Source organism: Nelumbo nucifera, chromosome 1, assembly GCF_055504915.1.
Source record: "Nelumbo nucifera cultivar China Antique chromosome 1, China Antique-T2T, whole genome shotgun sequence".
Taxonomy (NCBI): domain Eukaryota; kingdom Viridiplantae; phylum Streptophyta; class Magnoliopsida; order Proteales; family Nelumbonaceae; genus Nelumbo; species Nelumbo nucifera.
The window spans coordinates 51,533,795-51,538,359 of NC_142649.1; the positions used below are offsets into that span (position 1 = coordinate 51,533,795).

A 4,565-nucleotide genomic window follows, 5' to 3' on the forward strand; every position below is an offset into this window, starting at 1 on the left:
AAGCCTCAGAAGAAAGCCACTAAAAGCAAGAAGCAGAAGAAAGACAAAGCATCGGATGCCTGTCACTTCTGCAAGAAGACCGGCCACTGGAAAAGGAATTGTCCTGCCTACCTGGAATCCAAGAAAGGTAACTTCGAAACTTGTGTTATAGAAACCAATTTATTGGTAGCTTCTGCGTCCTGGTGTATTGACTCCGGGGCTTCAACTCATGCGTGTAACTCACTGCAGGGGTTCAAGGTAAGCAGAAGGCTGAGTGAAGGAGAAGTAACACTCTTTTTAAAATGTCTTTAGTATTGTCATATTATTAGCTGTTACAGATTTTAAAACTATATCTCTTGTTTCATTCTTCTCCAATGACCATGGTTTAAAATACTGACATGCATGATGCACATTTTTTTTTTCACATAATGTAATTCGAATAGTTGAAACTTTTTTTTTTCTGTCTGAGTTTTTTAATGATGGACATGTTGGGGGGTGTTTAGTGTTTGAACATAAGGAGACCCCCCCCCCCCCCTCAACGTTGCAATATTTTGAACCTTGCCTCAAACCAAAATCCTCCATGCACATATTGTACCCTACACTTGCTTTCCCCACAAATAAATTTATATATCCTTTATAATGATCTTCTATTCATTTGGAATTTCTTGTATTATGAGTCCCTCCTTGCGTAGAGGGTTTTCTTGTTGTTTGAGCATTTTTATTCTTTTTTTTGGGGGGTGGATAATAGGTTGTGATGGTGGTGGCATGCAATATTATCTAGTTATATTTGTCATTCAAAATAAAAATCTACATTGTATTAAATGAGAAAATACAAATGTCTTAATTTTTTATGCAGTGATTTGTTTGAATAACTTGTGATTTATTAAAAATAATAATAAAATTTTTTAGCTTTTAGCCATGTGAACTGATTTAGTTTAATGCTTAATTCTGGTAATTGAACAAAAAATTATGACATTTAGCATCTTTTTATTTATCTTTTCTTTTCATTTGGATTGGATTAAGTATGCTGCTTGAAGATGGTTATTAAAGGGACTACTACTATTTGATTCTTTCAGGATGCTAGAAAGGGGGTATACCAGTGCAGTTCCAGCGTTTGGTGGTTGTCAACCTAATATAACTGTTAGAGTTGTGGTCTTTCCTTGATGATTTGGTGGTTGTCAACCTAATATAACTGTCAACAGGAGGAGGTTGCAAAAGAGTTTGGTATACCAGTGCAGTTCCAGCGTTTTTGGCTTTGGGCAAAGCGTCAAAACCATACTTATCGCCCCAATCGGTCATTGACACATCAAGAAGAAGCACAATCTGTGAGTACTTTCTGCTGTTATCTCTTGTCTATGTATGATATTCTACTCTTATGTTCTATGAGTTATTATGAAGCAGAAACAAATATGACCTATAACTTTGGGGGGGGGGGGGGGGGGGGGGTTGAACCAACTTTAGGCCTGACCCCATGACCTAAACCTTAAAATCAAAGTCAATGCCCAAGTTTACCAACCCAAGCTTAGTTCAAGCTAATCCTATCACCACTTTCAGCTTATGTGAGCTTGGTCTGGTCTAGGCAAATTGGTTGGCCTTGAAAACCTTCCTGGAACTTATGTTTTGCATTTTAACTTTTCATTTAGGTTTTATAGTCTTTTATTTTTAATTTTTGGTATTGGGCTTGGGCTTCTATGAGCTAGGTATGACCTAGGGAAATTGGTGGGCATGGTTTTCAAAACTGGACCGAACTGGACAATCAAACTGCAAAAACTAGGAACTAGTCAGGTGACCGGTTCTGTTTTACCCCAGAACCATTATTTCCCCAAAAAACGTTGATTTGGTCAGCAAGCCACTGACCCAAGTGGTCGAACCGTCCAACGGTTTGTCTGTTATTTATTTATTTTTTAATTTTTTATTTTTTGTCAAAACGGGCCATCCATTCAGTTCGAATGGTCGAACCTTGAATTGGCAATCGGACCCCCGATCGGTTCATTGTCCGGTTCAATTTTAAAAACATTGTTGGTGGGGGTTTGAAAGCCTTCTTGGAACTCATGTTTTGCAAAAGCCCAAGCCGAGCTTGCCCAAGTTGCACCCCTACCATCGTTCTAATAATTTTTAGGTTCCATAAGAAGAGGGAAAGACCATATATATGTAGCCACAGGAACCTATTGTCTTCCACCTCTTCAGTGTCATTATTGGACACTCCAGCACACAAGCTCCAGTAGTTTAGTAGCACACCTACACCATTGAGAGGAGACCTTGGATGTGTCTGCTTCCCTGCTCAAGGGAAAGATGAAGAGGAAAAGAACCCCTACTAGATGTTTGACCCTCATCACCGAGGTGTTTCCCCATTTTTTGGACCACCCAACTTACCACCTGCCTGCAATCTAGGGGGTGCAACTTGGACGGGCTTGGGTTAGTAAGTTATATGAGCAATAAAACATGTGCTCCATACATACTTTAAAGCTATTTACCAATATAAGAAAATTGTAACTTTAAATATCACTTTTAGAGTTACAATATTTGCAACCACTTCCTCAAGATGATAATGGCTAATTCAGAAAAAACAGCAACCAACAGTTCACACTGAACGGATACAAAGGTCATGGCATTCACTTCTTGTATCTTGTTTGTATCTAAACAGATTTGATGCAGTAGCCCTGACTTAGGATTCAATGGTTGTGCCATGGTTGCCTACAATTGGCAGCCGGTGTTGTCAAAGGGTTGACCAAAACAGTGGGCCAGGCTATAATGGTTGCAGGGTTCATCTAAATAATCCTTTGTTGAAACAGTGAGTTAGGATCTGGCCATGGTTACCATGTGCATTGTCACTAGTTCTAAGGTGGTGGAGGAAAGAAAATGCTTCAAGTGCTGTTTAGTGGGCTGCTTTGTGGAAGAAGTGGGACATTGTAATAGGGCTGCAAGTCACACACCTGATTTGAAGAATTTAACTCTGTATTTTTAATATTGTTGAGCAAAGCAACTACTACAATCACAGGAGACCATGTAAGGAGAAATTTACATTCTTTATGATGACTTTTTTTCCCCTTTTTCTTGGTAAGCCTTAATTAGCTTGTAGTTTTGGTTGGATTACAAGTTTTCAGCCAGCAACATATTTCCATTAATGCCTTTACCAAAACATATTTCTAGCATTGCTTTTGATGAGTAAAACCGTCTGTATTGATGGTATGGTTTTTAATCAATGCTTTAGGTTTTGTTATATATACTTTTAATTTTAATTGGTTTGAACATTGTACATGGAAAGCAGGTGTAGTAGACTATTCTATTATCAATTTCTTTACCTGTTTATTATATCCCCAATTTGATTAATTTTATATATGTCAAAAGTTCTCAAGGATACAATCTTTTAGTATAAGCCTTTGATAATCTTAGATCCAGGTAAGTTTTGCATGCTTGCAGAGGGAGTGTCATTATACATCTATTATTGATTTATATATCTGTTGATTTTTTCTTTAATTGAATGAGTTTTATGTAAATCTCCTTATGACTATTATTTGGAATTTTAGTTTAGATAAGTGTTTTATAGATACCGAGATTACTTTCTGGGGACGTCATTTAATAGGAAAATAGATACAATTCACAGCTAGGTGATTTTGTCTGTTTTGCAATCATATATATTTTGTTTTGGTCAATAACCGAGATTTCATTAAATGATTAAAAAAGGAGTACATGGAAGGGGAGCTAAAATATCTTAATTCCCCACAAATGTCACCCAAAATACAACAACGGTTACAATGAGATTTCATTAAATGATTAAAAAAGGAGTACATGGAAGGGGAGCTAAAATATCTTAACTCCCCACAACTGTCACCCAAAATACAACAACAGTTACAATTGAGCCCAAAAAATAGAATTCCTATTCACCCCTTGTCTAGATAATCCATAAAAGAATTAACACTTTTTTTTATCCACGTGCATTGAACTTCCATGTCCTTGGTCAACCATTTATATTTCCTTTTTTCATTGTTGTAACTCCAGTCTTGAGTTGTCTTAGTAGGAATCTTCTGAACTAAAAAATAATATGAAAGAAAGTAGTTTCTTGAAGAGAGAAGGAGAAGAAGAGAAGAAGAGAAGTTGAAAAGAAAAGAGAGCAATAATCTGGCCGCCCCCTTCACTTGTTATTTATACTAAAATAATAGAACAGTACAAAGACAATTATGCCCTTATAGGGCGGCAAAACATAAAACAATATATATAACACTCAAAAACATAATAAAATTTGGACTCACATAACTACTATGGTCTCCACCTCCTATCTAACAACTAACATAAAACATCTACTTAGAAAAACATCATAAAACTAATTAATCTTCAACACTCCCCCTCAAGTTGGGAGTAAATGTCACACATTCCCAGCTGCAACATCATAAAACTAATTAATCTTTGCCACCCCTTTAGTGAGAACATCAGCCAGCTGCAACTTTGAAGAGACATAAGGCAAACAAACTTCTCCGGTTGTTATCCTTTCTCTTATAAAGTGTCTATCAACTTCAATGTGTTTTTTCCTATCATGTTGATTTGGATTGTGGGCAATATTGATTGCAGCCTGATTGTCATAGTATAAC

The 4,565-nt window shown here is 36.7% G+C and overlaps 1 long non-coding RNA gene across 1 annotated transcript; it reads left to right on the plus strand.

Annotated features, from left to right (window-relative positions):
* The first annotated feature begins 307 nt into the window (after positions 1 to 307).
* On the plus strand, positions 308 to 3,230 carry LOC148803257 (uncharacterized). The gene is made up of 2 exons (XR_016071686.1): positions 308 to 1,304; positions 2,624 to 3,230. It is a non-coding gene; the product is annotated as an uncharacterized LOC148803257 (long non-coding RNA).
* Positions 3,231 to 4,565: the final 1,335 nt, after the last annotated feature.